This window comes from Zingiber officinale, chromosome 11B, assembly GCF_018446385.1.
Source record: "Zingiber officinale cultivar Zhangliang chromosome 11B, Zo_v1.1, whole genome shotgun sequence".
NCBI lineage: Eukaryota > Viridiplantae > Streptophyta > Magnoliopsida > Zingiberales > Zingiberaceae > Zingiber > Zingiber officinale.
In genome coordinates this window covers 79,865,614-79,884,681 of record NC_056007.1, presented here as the reverse complement: position 1 = coordinate 79,884,681, position 19,068 = coordinate 79,865,614, and the positions used below count along the sequence as shown (strand labels likewise).

Sequence of the window (19,068 nt, the reverse complement as noted above, 5' to 3'; positions counted from 1 at the left end):
CCCAGAGGAGTCCCTGTCCGAGAAAATTTCGGCAGCATCTCCCCTGTACGGTGGACAATCTGAAACTTTTCTACATCTCACAAATACCTCAGCCACAGGCGGCTGGAATAATAACAACAAAATAAAACATCACCACGCAGTTATATATAATCAAACAAAGTAGTAATACTCTGACTCAAAAACCACCCTACTCAACTACACTCGTAAAGCTCAAAACCGACGAACTCACCTCTTCTCTCGTCCAGGCAGGCACGTAGTAAAAAAAACACATCGAATAAAAATCCATCATCATCACAAAAATCCATACAACAACCAAGTATCCAAACAAACCAAGTCCACACATAATCAATAAATGCAAAACAAAACTAAACGATATATAAACCATCGAGGTCTGCAGAGATCTAGCACTACGTGCTGTGGGGACTAGCGACTGGAACTCCCTCCTGACAGCATCAACCTGAAAATAACGACAATGGAGGCGGGGTGAGTCCAACACTCAGCAGGTACAATTGATATGCAAAGTAAAGAAATAGCACCTAGCACTAATCATGCGTACAGTCTCCTGATAAAAATAAAGGTAAATGCAACCGAAGAAGACAGGAGAGAATCTGTACTAACCAGGACCTGAGTATAAGGACAAACAGTCCGAGTGGTATAGGAATCCTGTATGCATGTCAAACATAGGTATCCAAACAATATGCAGCATATAAATGCAGCAATCACAATCACAAACAATAAATGCATCATGCATATGATGCCAATGTCATGGTCACCCCTGACGCCAGTCAGCCAACTCACAACAAAAGTGGGACCAAGTGGGTAGGGCTGTGACGACCGTGCACTCTGCAACACTACTCCTGATGAGTGATCGAGTGGACGGGATGCTGTCGGAGTACATACGTACTCCTACCCCAAATCATAAATGGGGGAGCGCAATGCTCTCATCTCCCGGTACACTATGACGGGGAGGAATCTCTAACGTACTACACGCTGTGTCACACTACCCCTGAGCGGATCAACGGAGCACCGGAAGAGTCAAACTGACGTGCTACTACGCTGTGTCACGCTACCCATGAGCGTCACAACGGAGCACCGAACAGTGATGAAAACTGGCAAAGTGCTCAACAATAATGGAGCAATCTATCGCACAGCATGCGATCATGCAAATGGTGCATGTCACTAAGCATGGTAATATACTAAACCAACCTCTGGACATATAACAATGGGCACCATAGTGAATAAATCATATCAAGGTATACTGATCAAATAAGGTATCAAACCTAGGTCCTGACATGGTAAAACATGGTTATATCACTACCCATGAGCATGATAGATCGGTACAAGATCAATACGAAATGAAATCAAACAATCAATCAAACAGGTAACATGTGTTGGGCAGTAATTAACCGAAACAAATAGGAAACACAATTAATGCAACATATTATTTTCATTACTAAGCATATCAAAGACAATAAGTCAAAAGTACCCGCCTCCGAAATAGAAAGGTCCAATCTGACTCCGAGATACTCGTCTCGCGTCAAAGTCCTGTGTTAAATCGCACAGTTTAGCTAATTTAATTATAAACAAATAGCTAAACTAATTTCTAATCCACTGACCAGTTAGGGTTAGTTTCATTAACCCCAACTACACCGTTATACAACTTCTAAACCTAAATCAATAATTATTACTAACACACTAGCAATAATCTACCACAAGATCAAAACCCTAAACCTTACCTCAATTCACAGCCTGTAGTTTCTTGATTCCCGGTCGCAGTGTGTTGCTGTTGACAATTAAGTAGGCTGCTAAATGGGATAGCTGCCGGAACCCAAAATCATCCACAAACCCAAACTCCTTGCTGATTACTTCACTGACCACAAATCAAGAAAAATAAAAAATCCAAAATCAACCAAAAACAACCCAATTCCAATCAAAGCTAGGGTACAGAGCCTACAATCTGTGATGGATCGAACCTGTGGCCGGCGAAAATGTTAGGGCACAGCGTCGGCGAAGCAAACTCAGCGGCGGCACAATCCAAACCTAGGGCACACGAGATGGAGGTCTGCGGCACTGCTGTGAGGAGAGCTCGGCTGACTGTGAACCCAAAATAGGGCACCGGCAGCAGGGAGTCGGCTGTGTCACGAGCCCACAAGAGGAGTCGCGGTGACCGGCTGTGGTGGCGGCGCGAGATGGCTAAGGCAGAGGCGTCGGTGTTCGGCTCGGGAGGAAAAGGAGAGATGTCGGCGTCGGGTAGAGAGATGTCGGCGTCGGGTAGAGGAAGACCTCTGCTCGGCTGTGCTTGAGTGCCAGCGAGGAGACGCCGGCGTTGAGGGGCGCACAGTGGCGTCGAGATCGCGGTGTACGGCGGGGACGAACGACTGTCGGAGGCGCGGCAGTGAGAAGGAGGCGTCGGCGGCGCACGGCAAGGAAGTGAGGAAACTGCCTCCTTGCGGTTGCGGTTAGGGCAAATTCGCCGTGAGGGGGAGAAGGCGCGGGGAAGAAGAAGACTCGGCGAGATTTGGGTGAGGACACGGGAAAAAAACGAAAAATAAGAAAAAGAAAAAGAATTAGGAAAAGAAAAAGAAAATAAACTTTTCCTTACTTAAATGGGTAGCATAAACAGGCTTTTTTTTTTCCCGGTCCCGTTTTTATCCCCGTGAACTTATCCGTACGAGCTTTGAAAAATTCCCGAAAAATTTCCAAAAATTCCAGAAAATTCCCTTATTAATATTCGCCTATTTTTCGGTATTTTACATTCTCCCCCACTAATTAAAAATTTGGTCCCCAAATTTCGTTATCTACCATCAGCAAGTACCAACAACAGATATAAAGTATAAATGCTGAACGGTAAACTAAATCACATACCTCCAGTGAAAAGATGGGGATATCGAGCTCGGATAGTGTCCTCGAGCTCCCAAGTAGCCTCCTCGTCCGAATGATGCTGCCATCCGACTTTAACCAGCCGGATAGTTTTGTTCCGCAACTGACGCTCTTTCCGGTCGAGAATCCGTACCGGAACCTCCTCATATGTAATGTCAGGCTGAACTGGAACTGGAATATCTGCCAACACATGCGTCGGGTCGGGCACGTATCTCCGCAGCATAGATACGTGGAATACATCGTGAACGCCTGACAGGGACGGTGGTAGTGCCAGTCAGTAAGCTACTGCTCCGATCCTCTCCAAGATCTCGAAAGGACCAATGTACCGCGGAGCTAGCTTACCTCTGAGGCCAAATCTCTTCACCCATTTCGTGGGTGAAACTCGCAGAAATACATGGTCACCAACAGAGAACTCTAGTGGTATGCGTCTCCGATCAGCGTAACTCTTCTGGCGGTCCTGCGCCTCTGACATCCTCCGTCTGATTGTACGGACCAACTCTGCATCCTGCTGAACTCTATGAGGTCCCAACAGCTGGGCTTCTCCAACCTCATCCTAGAGGACGGGTGTCCGACAAGGTCTACCATACAACGCCTCAAACGGTGCCATCTGGATAGCCGAATGAAAGCTATTGTTGTAGGCAAACTCTACCAACGGCAGATGGTCCTCCCAACTGCCTCTGAAATCCATAACACATGACCTCAGCAGGTCCTCTAACGTCTGAATGGTCTGCTCTGACTGTCCATCTGTCTGTGGATGGAAAGCTGTACTGAAACGGAGCTGTGTGCCCAAGGCCTGCTGCAGACTCTGCCAGAAACGAGACGTAAACCATGGATCTCTATCCGAAATGATACTCAACGGAACACCATGTAGCCTGATGATCTCCCGGCAATACAGATCTGCCAATCGATCCAGGGGATCAGTTCTCCGAATCGCTAACGAGTACGCGGATTTGGTTAATCGATCAACGATTACCCAAATCGCGTCATGGTCTCGTCGTGTCCTCGACAAACCTACCACAAAGTCCATAGTAATGAGTTCTCATTTCCACCCAGGAATAGGAATCTGCTAAAGTAAGCCGGCAGGTCTCTGGTGCTCGGCCTTCACTTGCTGACAGACAAGACATCTAGCTACAAAATCCGCGATGTCTTCCTTCATGTCGTTCCACCAATAGAAACACCTCAAATCTTGGTACACACGGGTACCGCATGGGTGGACAGCAAATCATGAGCGATGAGCCTCCGGAAGTAACTCCTATAAGACCGGATGAGACTGAAGTACGCATAATCTGCCCCGGAAGTGTATAACACCCTCCTCGTCTCGTGTGAACTCGGTCTACTACCCGGAAGCTATCTGACTGCAAATAAACTGCAAATACTGATCAGCAGCCTAGGGCTCTCGGATCCTCATCCTGATCGACGACTGAGCAACCATGGTAACCAGAATACCCTGCTCTGTCCATCACTGCTCCTCAAGACTCATTTCAGAGAATTCCTAAATCAAGTCTGTTACCACAACGCGGTGGCAAGCTAAAATCCCTCTTGACTTCCTGCTGAGTGCATCGGCAACCATATTAGCTTTCCCAAAGTGGTAGCTAATGAAACAATCGTAATCCTTCGAGAACTCCATCCATCTCCTCTCTCGGAGATTGAGTTCCTTCCGAGTGAAGAGATACTTGAGACTCTTATGGTCAATGAGAATTCAAATGTAATGTCGTACTAACGATGTCGCCAAATCTTCATGGCAAAAATAATGGCGACTTGCCCAGATCATGTACAGGGCAATTCTTCTCCTGCTCTTTCAACCGACGAGAAGTATAGGAGACTACTCTATCGTGTTGCATCAGAACAACGCTCAAACCCTGAATAGATGCGTCAGTGTAGAGGACATATCCGTCCTCTCCAGAAGGTAAAAATTCAAAATCGGAGCCAACACTAGTCTCCGCTTCAGCTCCTAGAAGCTAGTCTTGCCATCCTCAGTCCAAGTGAACTTCACGCCTTTCCTGGTCAGGCGTGTAAGTAACATAGCAATCCGTGAGAAACCCTCAACGTATCTCAGGAATATCGAGCCAAACAGAGAAAGTTGCGAGCCTCTTCTATAGACTCCGTCTACTCCCAACGGTAACAACCTCAATCTCCTGTGGAACCACGGTATACTCCTACTGATGCCCGTGTGTCTCAAACATCTCACAGAAGATAACCAAAATACGCACTACTGATCTTCACAACTAGACGTTTCCATCGAAGCACCTCTAGAACTATACAAAGATGAAGTGCGTAACTCACCGTGAATCCGAAATAGATCACAACACCGTCAACAAAAACAATGGAAACCGATCCAAACATCCTGGAAATACCAAAATCATCAAGTCTTTGAAAACCTCTAAGGCTTCCCAAACCCTAATGGTAAAATCATGACACATAATGTCCATATCACAAACATTTCAAACCATAAGATCCTTAACAATAAGTCTGAAATATGATCATCAACGATATAAATCATCTAAGCATAGATCCTCCAGTGTGAGAGCAACGCTCCATCACAGAAAATACCACATATGTAGGAGCAACGCTTTACCACAAGAAATCCTCAATATGTAGGAGTAACACTCCACTACAAATAGTCTATAACATGTATCTGCAATAGATATGGGAGCAATGTTCCGCTACAAGCAATCCAAAATATGTATATGTGGGAACTCCGCTCCACCACAAACGATCCATAAGTGTCCAAGGCACCTAACTATCCAACTAGAGGATGCACGAGATCACTCAACCACATATCACTGTGGGCAGCCCAAGCCATAAACAACCTAGTAAACAAATCAAATCCATAGTCAACTCTATCATCATCGTAGTGGGTTGGTCACCCACTAATAGGAGAATTAGTTGACAGGGTTATACAACCAATAACATAATGTAGACACTCAGCATTCTACATTCAACATAGGTAGAATCATCATGATGCTACCCACCATACACCTGGTACACCTGCACACACAACATATGTATGATCGACATAATCCTCCAATTTGTACACACCAAACACACTCATAGCACAGGTATAAATCAGTGTGATACCTCCAACAATACCTATCAAACCCGTGTGCATATATCAACATAGGTATAATCAACAATACACCTCAAATAACCTCACACGGCATATATATACCTATACCAAGAGTATAATCAACGTAATACTTCCAACAAAACCTAATAGACACAAGCGCATCCACAAATCAAATATAATCAATAAGATACCTCAAATATTACACCGAATACATCTGCACATATCACAACTTAGATTAAATCGATAAGATACATCCAATAAAACACTCAAACATATGTGCACATTCCACAACATAGTTTTTAACTGATAAATACCTCCAATACAACCAGACATGAATACCTAACCACTAAGGTATAATCTACTAGACACCCACAAAAATCATAACTGAACAAGTATACACCACATAGATACACCTAATCAGCATATTTAATCCAATCAACCTGACATTCCATATTTTACCTTCTATGTTATCCAAATCCAACACAATACTCAACCATTTTCATCCAACCTTGACATTGACGAAAAATTGATTACATTTAACACTTCAATCAAATTTATATCCTCAATATCTGAAACCATTACTAATCTTTCATATAGAGTTATATGATCAATTTTTTTTTCACAACCAATCCAATCATAATCAACCAGATATCATGTTCCATACATGTATCCACTCAGCCGACCCAGAAAAATTTTCAACTATGACAACCAAAGGCGGTACAACAAAAATCCTACCAATTCATTTATCCATACTCCATACAGAACTATCCGAAGGAATCCACCCTTATAGACACCAGAGCAAATAACAACTTGACCCTAAATAAATTGTCCAATAACTAAATCAGTTCATGGGTCAATTCATTATTTATCCACATAGTCCAATATCAAAGGAAACAAATAACAATTTTATCATCCTGTTATCTAACCACAACTAATCAGATTTATTAAAATTCATAGGCACACCAAACCGTAAACTCTCTAGCACCCGATTTATAATCTGATCACCAATCAAACCTGTGAACCTCATACATGACACTCACTATGTCACCATCAACGACAACCCCAAATAATATATCATCAAAATAGTTGACACTCACTATGTCACCATCAAAACAAATATCCAGTAATAGATCATCAGACAACCACATAACATTTACTCTCACAAACCATTAGAAATCAATATATCACAATATCTGATCTCACAATATCCCTCAACCTCAAACCATTCTCAACAATGATCAAACTTGCTAACTCCCCAATGATCAATTTTTCATCGTATCGGGTACCTTAATATCCAAAAGATATGAGTATAAAAACTCTACTGGCTAAGTCAACAGGAATATGTAGGTATCATCCATTAGCCAGCTAACAATAGCAGAGGCTGGTATGTGCCTCCATCCCTTCTAGTAGCAACAGAAGTTAAAACTACTGATGGTATAATATGAAAAATCACCAGAGACTATAATCCTTGATCTCTAATAAGGTCAACCATGCTCAATGATTATCCCATCACATGTAATATGGGTTACAGCAACCAGACAGGTACTAAAGATAAAGTACTAATACATGTCATAACTATCATAAAATAAACATCATACCTATATGCCGTCTGGAGATGTTCCATCGCTGTCCAGTCACCAACTTCTGACCTCAAAATTCCGAATAAGAAAATCGTCGAAAATCCAAATAAATCCGAAACGGAAATTCGAAACATCACCATATCGAAAATCCGAAAATGCCCAGTTTGACTCGCAAACTTGGCTAACCCAAATATCCAGAATACCAACAACAGGTATCCGATAAATCTCCAGAACCCCCAAAAGAAGGTATCATAACCCGCTCTGATACCAAATAAATTGGTATCAGATAAATCCCAAAAATCCAAAATACAAAAATCCAACAAGTAACGCCAAACTTGGCGCTCTGATACCAAGTAAATAAATTGGTATAAGGTTATCCCAAACATCCAAAATATGAAAACAAAAGATCGTAAACCTGGCTCTGATACAACTTAATTGTCACGCCCCAGAGGAGTCCCTGTCCGAGAAAATTTCGGCAGCATCTCCCCTGTACGGTGGACAATCTGAAACTTTTCTACATAACACAGGCGGCTGGAATAATAACAACAAAATAAAACATCACCACGCAGTTATATATAATCAAACAAAGTAGTAATACTCTGACTCAAAAACCACCCTACTCAACTACACTCGTAAAGCTCAAAACCGACGAACTCACCTCTTCTGCCGTCCAGGCAGGCACGTAGTAAAAAAAACACATCGAATAAAAATCCATCATCATCACAAAAATCCATACAACAACCAAGTATCCAAACAAACCAAGTCCACACATAATCAATAAATGCAAAACTAAACTAAACGATATATAAACCATCGAGGTCTGCAGAGATCTAGCACTACGTGCTGTGGGGACTAGCGACTGGAACTCCCTCCTGACAGCATCAACCTGAAAATAACGACAATGGAGGCGGGGTGAGTCCAACACTCAACAGGTACAATTGATATGCAAAGTAAAGAAATAACACCTAGCACTAATCATGCGTACAGTCTCCTGATAAAAATAAAGGTAAATGCAACCGAAGAAGACAGGAGAGAATCTGTACTAACCAGGACCTTAGTATAAAGACAAACAGTCCGCGTGGTATAGGAATCCTGTATGCATGTCAAACATAGGTATCCAAACAATATGCAGCATATAAATGCAGCAATCACAATCACAAACAATAAATGCATCATGCATATGATGCCAATGTCATGGTCACCCCTGACGCCAGTCAGCCAACTCACAACAAAAGTGGGACCAAGTGGGTAGGGCTGTGACAACCGTGCACTCAGCAACACTACTCCTGATGAGTGATCGAGTGGACGGGATGCTGTCGGAGTACATACGTACTCCTACCCCAAATCATAAATGGGGGAGCGCAATGCTCTCATCTCCCGGTACGCTATGACGGGGAGGAATCTCTAACGTGCTACACGCTGCGTCACACTACCCCTGAGCGGATCAACGGAGCACCGGAAGAGTCAAACTGACGTGCTACTACGCTGTGTCACGCTACCCATGAGCGTCACAACGGAGCACCGAACAGTGATGAAAACTGGCAAAGTGCTCAACAATAATGGAGCAATCTATCGCACAGCATGCGATCATGCAAATGGTGCATGTCACTAAGCATGGTAATATACTAAACCAACCTCTGGACATATAACAATGGGCACCATAGTGAATAAATCATATCAAGGTATACTGATCAAATAAGGTATCAAACCTAGGTCCTGACATGGTAAAACATGGTTATATCACTACCCATGAGCATGATAGATTGGTACAAGATCAATACGAAACGAAATCAAACAATCAATCAAACAGGTAACATGTGTTGGGCAGTGATTAACCGAAACAAATAGGAAACACAATTAATGCAACATATTATTTTCATTACTAAGCATATCAAAGACAATAAGTCAAAAGTACCCGCCTCAGAAATAGAAAGGTCCAATCTGACTCCGAGATACTCGTCTCGCGTCAAAGTCCTGTGTTAAATCGCACAGTTTAGCTAATTTAATTATAAACAAATAGCTAAACTAATTTCTACTCCACTGACCAGTTAGGGTTAGTTTCATTAACCCCAACTACACCATTATACAACTTCTAAACCTAAATCAATAATTATTACTAACACACTAGCAATAATCTACCACAAGATCAAAACCCTAAACCTTACCTCAATTCACAGCCTGTAGTTTCTTGATTCCCGGTAGCAGTGTGTTGCTGTTGACAATTAAGTAGGCTGCTAAATGGGATAGCTGCCGGAACCCAAAATCATCCACAAACCCAAACTCCTTGCTGATTACTTCACTGACCACAAATCAAGAAAAATAAAAAATCCAAAATCAACCAAAAACAACCCAATTCCAATCAAAGCTAGGGTACAGAGCCTACAATCTGTGATGGATCGAACCTGTGGCCGGCGAAAATGTTAGGGCACAGCGTCGGCGAAGCAAACTCAGCGGCGGCACAATCCAAACCTAGGGCACACGAGATGGAGGTCTGCGGCACTGCTGTGAGGAGAGCTCGGCTGACTGTGAACCCAAAATAGGGCACCGGCAGCAGGGAGTCGGCTGTGTCACGAGCCCACAAGAGGAGTCGCGGTGACCGGCTGTGGTGGCGGCGCGAGATGGCTAAGGCAGAGGCGTCGGTGTTCGGCTCGGGAGGAAAAGGAGAGATGTCGGCGTCGGGTAGAGAGATGTCGGCGTCGGGTAGAGGAAGACCTCTGCTCGGCTGTGCCTGAGTGCCAGCGAGGAGACGCCGGCGTTGAGGGGCGCACAGTGGCGTCGAGATCGCGGTGTACGGCGGGGACGAACGACTGTCGGAGGCGCGGCAGTGAGAAGGAGGCGTCGGCGGCGCACGGTTAGGGCACGACAAGGAAGTGAGGAAACCGCCTCCTTGCGGTTGCGGTTAGGGCAAATTCGCCATGAGGGGGAGAAGGCGCGGGGAAGAAGAAGACTCGGCGAGATTTGGGTGAGGACACGGGAAAAAAACAAAAAATAAGAAAAAGAAAAAGAATTAGGAAAAGAAAAAAAAAATAAACTTTTCCTTACTTAAATGGGTAGCATAAACAGGTTTTTTTTTTCCCGGTCCCGTTTTTATCCCCGTGAACTTATTCGTACAAGCTCTGAAAAATTCCCGAAAAATTTCCAAAAATTCCAGAAAATTCCCTTATTAATATTCGCCTATTTTCCGGTATTTTACATTATCTTTGTACTAACGAATCTTTATAACAATTTTAAGTGTTAGCCTTTTTCTATGATGTTTCCAATTTTGCACAATTTGTCTTTAACTTTAGCCATTAAGTACATGAAAATTTATTTAATTAGATGAGGTTAAGTTAATATTTATTTTTAATCAGAATTGTAATCAGAATCGGTGTTTATTTGGCATTTAACATTCGCTTGGATTTGTTCCATTCTCTTTAGGTTTATTGTTCATTAGTCTTCTGTAGGAGGATCACTCTTATTTTAATCCATACCTATTATTTCCTGATCGTAACATTCGCCTGACTTCTATCAACCGATTGAGTTCGCTTACCTTTGTAGATACTTTTGCTCAGATTTAATATTCGCCCGACCCTTAATGGTCGACCAAGTTTATATATATATATATATTCTGAACTAACCCCAAACCTCGATCCGCTTATAATGGCTGACCGAGCTTATAACGCAAAAAGAATATAACTCATTTTATGTATTATAAATTTTTAACCTTTCTTGGGGTATTGGAACGTTTAAGTCTAATCTTAGTATGACCCTAATACCTTGGGAACATAACCTCTTGTCTCGATTGTTGAAATCGTTTTCCTATTGGCGACACGTGTGTCTCTGACGTCCTAAGTGTACACATTTCATTATATCCACTGTCTTATCAATCCATCTAATGGTTCCCCCTTGACCCTGCTTTTTTTTTATCATCTCGATCTAATGCTCCTTCTTAAAACACCTTTTTCGATACTTTGCTAAGATTTTTAAAGAGAAAAAAGAGGAAAATCCCTAACACGTCGTCTTCTTCCTCCAGTTTGACTATTTCTTATTCTTCGCCTTTTACTAGCTTTTCTTCTCGTCCTTACTAATCCCTCCTAACCATGTCAACATTCAACGAGTGGTACGCTCGATGTTCTTCCACATTTACTATATAAGAGGCCTATGAGCTTTAGTGGAACTACGGTTTTGCCCCATACCTGGTTGTTCCTACTTCAAAGGATCGTCCTCACCTCCCTCCTTCAGAGAGCGTGGCAATCTTCTGAGAACATGCCTTATCGGGTTTTAGGTTTCCCATTCATTATTTTTTTTGTTGATATTAGTATATATTTTGACCTTCCCCTGCATCAACTCATTACCCAATCATTCTCTATTATGGTTAGTTTTGTTGTCGTTTCTCACTTACTTGACTTTTCTTTATCTCCTCGCTTATTCCACCATTTTTTCATTCCCCGTCAAGTAGAAGATAGCTTATTTAAGTTTCAGTCACGCCCTAATGTGATCTATTCCATAGAATTCCACCCAAGGAGAATGAAGGGACAGTTTCATTTTCATGCACCTTCTTTCTCCTTCGCCATATCTGATAACCTAGCAGTGAAACCTTCCCCCTATTCCCCACTTAGGAAATATTTGTGAAGATCATGTTCTTCACTCTTCTATAGGAAAATTGAAAGGCGCAAAGTTTAACCTGTCTGTCTTAATCGCAGAAGGTTTATTCTTTGCTTTTGGTCTCAGCCCAGCCGACACATAACTAGGTGTCCTCTTCGGTAAGTTTATTCACCTTATATATATTTTTTGTCATTTTTATATTATTCCTAACATGAGTTTCTCCTCTCTCTAGCCGATGTTATCCTTCCTACTTTTATGTACAGGAATGCTCGCCTAACAAAAACAATCTTGACTAGAATGGGGCAAGACCTATTAAGAGATCGTCGTCTCAATCATCCTTCCTCTTCTCTTGGTTTATTACCTCTAGCTGCACGACCCAAGAAATCCTCCAGCTCACTAGAACAGGAAGATCCTTTCGTTGTAAAGCATAAGAGACCTCGTACCTCAACCCCATGTCTACTTATCTCCACCATAGCTACTTTTGAGCAGATCTTTATTACTCCTTACGAAATCTCCTACACTAGAGGTAAGGAACCTGAGCCTCCTACACATGCTCATTCCTGTTCTACACTCAATATGATGAGACCAGGGCTTCTTATTCCTATGTCTTGTGTTATTCCTCCAGTTGTTCCTTCATTAGAGACGACATCAAATGTCCTTGTGACTTTATCGCCCCTTCTTCAGGCTTTAACTTATTCTCCCACCAGGCCCCGTGTTAAAAGAACCCTTTGCAGGAGATCAGTTATTCCTGGGCCCATCGAAACATCTATTGAGCAAGATCCTTCGTCGATCATCCCTACACCTCCTGATCCATCTTCACAAGTTTCCTTAGCAACTCCTAAACTTCCTCTTACTTCTTCCTCACAACCCACAACTTCCATCAGCTCCTCCATCCTTTTTAAATAATCTCATGGATTACCATCCCAGCTTGGTCAGAGACTTATTCCTCCCTCATGTGGGATACTCCAACTGAAAGGTGCACTAGCTAAGTCATGGATGCACTCACAAGCACATATGAGAGGTGCACCATCTCTGAACGTGCTGATGACCACAACCGCCAAGCTACTGCAGTAAGTTTGTGATTAAATTTCCTTAGTCTATGGTTATAAAGTGTAACTATGTTGTTATCTTATTTTAGTTCTACACCTTGAGCCTATATTTGGGTTAGCTAGCTGCGAATTTAGAAAGGACTAATCGAATTTTGAAAGATAAAGTGGAGGAATTACAGGCTGCTTCCAATCTCCCTAATGATGAACTTACTGAGCTACGAGACAAAGTAAATTCATAGGTTGAACTCAACGCTGACCTAGAGAAAGCCCTACAAGATTGTCGTCAATTACTACAATCTTGAGAAGAAGAAAAGAAAGACTTGGAACTCTAATTGCAATGGAGTACATCTCAATTCCGGGTAGAGAAATCTCTGAAAGACAGCTCTTTCAGATTTATCCCACAAAACTACTCTTTTGGAACAATTACAATTATCTCATGGCTCTAGATCTCCTGAGTTAGCTCAAGAATTAACTTCTAAAGATTTTGCATTGTTTCAACAACAAGAAAAGCTACGAGCCCAAGATTTTACATTATTACAAATGGGATAAAATCCTCATTATACCTTATCTTGAGTTAGCTTTGGCTAATAATCCAAGACTGGTATAATTTAGGTAGAAAATATTTACCAATTACATTAAATATAACTCTTGTATAGTTGGATGAACAAGATCCATATTATATCTCATCTTGAGTTAGTTTTGGCTAATCACCCAAGATTTGTATAATTTAAATATGCAACATTTATCAATTACATCAAATGCAACTCTTGTTTAGTTGGTTGTACAAGACTATTTGTTTCTTTGCCCATTGTATGATATATGCCTCTAAGTTCTCAATCCAATTGAGGTAACATAGTTAAGTCACACCCAAAATCTAATAGTTAGATCTACCAAGATAAATTGAGTCACTTTACTTTGACAAACATGTCTATAATTAATCGAGATAGTAGTAAGTATTAAACTTTGGTAAGCATATGAAAATGACCTAATTATGATAACTAATTGAGCATGCATCACATGCAAGCATGGAATACATCACATATATGCATAATAAGAAATATGACATGGTTATGGCTCGCATGCTACAATCTTCTCAAGCCAATTGAGAAAATCGATACGTCAACCTAGGGAATTGCACATTCTCCAAGTGCTTCCTTACTTATCGTGTGTTGTTGGCATTCTCCTTTTCCAATCACTGTCCAGTATAGTAGCACTCTTATTAATTGTACATTACAAATTAAATAAACCTTGAGTTACATTCAAAGGTATCCTAATTTTACAACTGGAAATATAAAGTTGAAAGACATGACTCGCAAGTTGTATTATAAATTACAACATGCACACATACACACAATCATCCAATTACATTGGGGTAAAGGGTCATAACCATGCACCATGTCATACAACATTTGTAATAAATTTATAGCATAAATTTTTATCATGATACTAAACATGATTTATGAGTCGTAACCCTACGACGGTCAAGGGGGCAGTGCCCCTTGTGGGGGATTCAGGGGGCAGCACCATCGAAGTAAAATTATTTTATCAACTCATTAAATGAGTGGCTGCCCTTAGTCCATTAAGATGAACTCGAGACCCTTATAGCCGTTGTTCGAAGCCTAAAGACATTACTATCCATGGATCCATCAGCAAAGGTTGTTATCCAGGGATTAATTGTTGGTCGTTAACTTAGTCCATGAATCAGGTTCTTGTTTCACGTCTCAATCAACAACCATTGTTGATTGGAGCAAAAACAATAATCGTTGTCCACATTTGGAGCATATGTCCAGCAACAAGCAACATCTGACAACAACATAAGTTGTTGTTCATGCCCATACAATCATACATATCATAATAAACATATGTTCTAATCTATATCATATATAAAATAGAACTACAACAAAGTATCCGTATACACAAGTGACTCTAATATCACTGTAGGGATCTTATGCATAAAATAATGCATAACGTAGCGAAAAAAGGATCCCTCCAGAGATCCTTGTGAATACGATATACTCGTTCTTGCTACTCTATCAGATAGAATAGTTACCTTTAATGTGTGACCGATACTCCTAACAGTAACTTTGATTCGGATGTAGACCTCAGCACGATCAAAACATCCGCGCCTCTACGGTATCCACACGAACACATTTTTCGTTCATCTCACGAATACAACTTCAGAGAAGAACCACCTTTGTGGTGTTAGCCACAAGAAAGATTCGACCAAGGCAAGAAGAAGAGGAAGAAGAAAAAGATCAAGAGTCTTATAAATCAAAATGCAATACCCTAAAAACCTTTTATATTTATCCAATAAATACCAAGGGTTTTACCCTTTGGTCCTCCTCTTCAATGCATAATTAATCTCAATTAATTATCTTTAATGGGTTAGATTTTAACATATTGGATTAACCATTAACCCAATAAGTTAATTCGTATTTATTAACCCAATAAGCCTAATCATCTTATAATTGGATCTTAGGGCTAATACTAACATGGTCTCCGTAAGACCATAATAACGTTCTACTTGAAAGTTAGCATAATAGTGGAGCACTTTTGGAGAGACTGAAATAAGCAATGAATGACACCATTAGACTCCTTACAGCCTCGGAAACCCACGGGATCTTAAATGGGTGTAATCGAACTTGCCTATATCGATCAGTAGATTTAATCAAAACTCATTGATTTCTGTAAATCTGCAACCACTAGGAAGTGTTGAGTGAGGACAAGGTACATATGGTATCAAATCTTAGTTCTAATCATGAAACAATGTGGATCTGATGTCAAGAGACCAACACTACAACGAGTCTAGTCTAATCCTAGATCAAGCCCAACGTGGGTCTGGTCTTCCGAAGATAAGGACCATGTTCTAGCTAAAATTTAGTATAATAGTGGAGCACCTTCGAAGAGCCTGAAATGAGTAATGGGGGATACCATATTGCTTGTGTTGTTCCATAAATCTTCCCTATATATCGATGGACAACATAAACACCATTTGTGTACACCATATTTTTACACATTATAGACCAATTTTACCAATAATAGCAAATATTATATGTAAATTACTAAATATTTATTTGTCTTCTTCTATAATATTCAGTCTTACTTCAAAATTTTCCTTCAATATCGATGTCCTTCAATGTTGTTGTCCTTCGATGATGCCTCTTCAATGCCTTACGATAATACTCCTGCTTCTAACTCTTTTGCAATCCCACAAAACTGTAGGAAGAGGTTCATGATAAGCAAAAAGAGGTTCATGATGGCATTATGTTTATACGAGTAGGAAAAGATATAGTAAGCATAGAGCTCAATGTCACACAGTGGAGAGAGAGCTTGAGAGACACAATGAGGTCAGTGCATTCATCCAACAAAAATTACTTTCAAATTATATTTTTTGAAAATGTGACTCAAATATATTAAAAATCGACGTATGGAAAGTTAATGTTGGTGGAAGGGGTCGAATGGAAAGGTTATCTAAATCCCTATATCCTTTGGCTATTCTTAATATGATATGATGTATGATTTAAAATTTTTCCAAATCTGTATGCGTCCTTGATAAATTCCCAAAAAAAAAATGAGAAGGTGGTCATAGAAGAGAATTGTAGATATAAGATGAGGAATGGATGAAAATGATGCAAATCAAAATACTCATTGTTGCGATGAGATTACTGTCATATAAAGAAATAAAAAATGGATAACAACTAACCAAAGAAAAGAATGATTTCAATGCTATTGCAGTAAAAAGATAATAACCTTCACTGTGGACAACTGAGTTTAGAGAAAGAATTGGAGGATGGAGGTGGAGTTTCTTTGCTTATGATTCAATGAAATCTAAGCTTTTGATTTGCACCGCCCCTGTGGATCTATCCGTGAGAAAGAGTCTTTCCCTATATATTTGTCCACAATATCAATGATTATGAATCAATTTAAATTAACAAAAGTGGCTTGAAACTTTCAATATGGAAGTAAAGTCTCATTAATAATGAAGTCACTTTCCTTTACACATCTTTTCCATTAACTTATATCCAACAAATTTGTCTTAAATTTTACATTTTTTAGTAATTTATCAAAAAAAAACTCATCATTCACTCATACACTTAACCTTTTATATACATGTTCTTTCCTGAGATCATCGATGGGTGAGTCATCGGTGAGCTATCTTCGATGTTGACCAGGTTGTTGAATGTCAAAGAAAGTTGAACACTAAGAGGCCTCACAAAGATGGAAAGAGAGATAAAGAGAAGGAGAGTGTTAGAATGAAAGCTAAGAGGTTGGCCCAACTCAGCCACTCCGACAATCAAATAAGGTTTCTGGTGAGGAAAAATATAGAAGATGAACAATAGTTGAGTGAATGTAATTGTATATGTGCGTGTATGCGTACCTTGGCCCACGTATATGGGCTCCTTTTATAACACTACTGAAATGATATTCTCGCCTTATTAATTGGACATCATGTCATGGTAAGAAAAATACCACATCAATGTATCTTCATTTATCGTACAGTCACGTTGCCTGATCCTGTTTGAAGGCGATGAGATGATGTGCTAGTTCCAATAGATGGTTGATCAACGAACAATAAGCTTCTTGAGATATGAAGGAAACTCAATGATCCTGTGCACAGTGAGACAAACCAACAAAGTGTTAGTGACCTAAGTCTAAGGTGGGAATCCCTGGCTAGGCCCTTCGACGCTCAAGTCAATTTTCTTGCTCGAAGGTGGAAGAAGAATAGTAACAGAAAAAATTGCCAGAAAGTAGGGTTTCAGATGCTGATGTTGGTATACCTTGCCAACGGAGAGGATTCTCCCTTTTATATCACCTCACATAACCTTCGCGGATGTGAGATGGTCACCGGTTTGTCAAAGTTTGTTAGGTGATGGGAGAAAGTACAACCTGGGTGTATCATAATAGTTCCAAGGAATCTTTTTTTATCTATAGTTGTACCTCTTTTGTCATTTATGCTTCACGCCATTACTGAAATTGTTGCAGGAGAATACTGTTATAAATGACTTATTAATGAGAAACCAACTAGTTTTGACAGGACCTTTCAAGGGAATATTTCCCAACAATCATGACAGGCTGTCCCAACGTTGCCTGTTGTTTGTCTGCTGAATGCATCTCAGCCGCTCCACCAGGCCGACCGCGTACTTATTATTGTATTAATCTGCTCAACTATACATTAAATATTGCAAGAACTTGTTCGAAAACTAATATGATACCCTTATTATGTCACAAGCATATATGTTAGAACTATATTTTAGTGGTACTATACTTTCAGATAATTCAAACACGTCCGACCTTTAATAGGTTGGGCATATATAGAGAGTCATATGCTCAATCTATCCTCATCCAAATGATAATATATATATGAAGAGATTTATGGGACAAAATATCATTAAGTTCGTCGAAGCTTTGTCAAGACGGGTGTTCATAGAGACAGTGGCAGATCTAGGGAGGAGCGAGGGTGTGCTTGAGCACCCCCTTGCTCCCGGAAAATTCCACCAGTATGCTGCAGTCCGAGGGGTAGCGAGAAGGAAGATAAGCTCCAACTCCCTTCTTTGAGCACCCTCTTCCTTTTTTATCTGGATCCGCCACTGCATAGAGAACCTTATATTCGTTCAGCCTTTATCCGGCCAAACGCGTATTGAAAACTATGTAAGGTTAAGTATCTCTGGATCCGCCCGAGCTTTGCTTGGTCGGGTGTTCACATTCGTCCAAGCTTTTCCCAACCGGGTGTTTAAATGGAACCTTATGTTCATTTATCCTTTACTCGTCTGGGCGTGTATAGAGAATTATAAGGTCAAGTATCTTTGGGTCCGTCCGGGCTTTGCTTGGTCGGGTGTTCACATTCGTTCACGCTTTGCCCGACTAGGTCTTTAAAGGTAACCTTATGCTCATTTATCCTTTACCCGTC

The 19,068-nt window shown here is 40.8% G+C and overlaps 1 long non-coding RNA gene across 1 annotated transcript; it reads right to left on the bottom strand.

Moving 5' to 3' along the window:
• Positions 1–396: 396 nt before the first annotated feature.
• LOC122035120 lies at positions 397–2,220 on the bottom strand. The gene is made up of 3 exons (XR_006126900.1): positions 1,974–2,220; positions 1,737–1,870; positions 397–457 (listed from the first exon to the last, which is right to left on the bottom strand). It is a non-coding gene; the product is annotated as an uncharacterized LOC122035120 (long non-coding RNA).
• Positions 2,221–19,068: the final 16,848 nt, after the last annotated feature.